This window comes from Penaeus monodon, chromosome 19 (assembly GCF_015228065.2).
Source record: "Penaeus monodon isolate SGIC_2016 chromosome 19, NSTDA_Pmon_1, whole genome shotgun sequence".
NCBI lineage: Eukaryota > Metazoa > Arthropoda > Malacostraca > Decapoda > Penaeidae > Penaeus > Penaeus monodon.
Window position 1 is genome coordinate 18116224 of NC_051404.1, and position 294 is coordinate 18116517.

A 294-nucleotide genomic window follows, 5' to 3' on the forward strand; every position below is an offset into this window, starting at 1 on the left:
CACACATATACATATACACGTACACCTACAAAGTATAGAATATAGTTTTAAGCATTGCAATATTTTTATTAAATCTTTTCAGAAAGAATATAAAAACGTTTTTCAAAAGAACACTAGAAAATATAAAATATCCTTTGCAGTTTCCGTAATATTCCAGGAACAATAAAGAAATGACGGTGTGGCTCTAGATGCAGCCCATTGGTCTTTTAATAATGATTCGACGGTAATATCAGTCTTTTGAATTAATATACGAAGTATTTAATTAAAGAGACTGGAAGAGAGCATTTTCTGTAC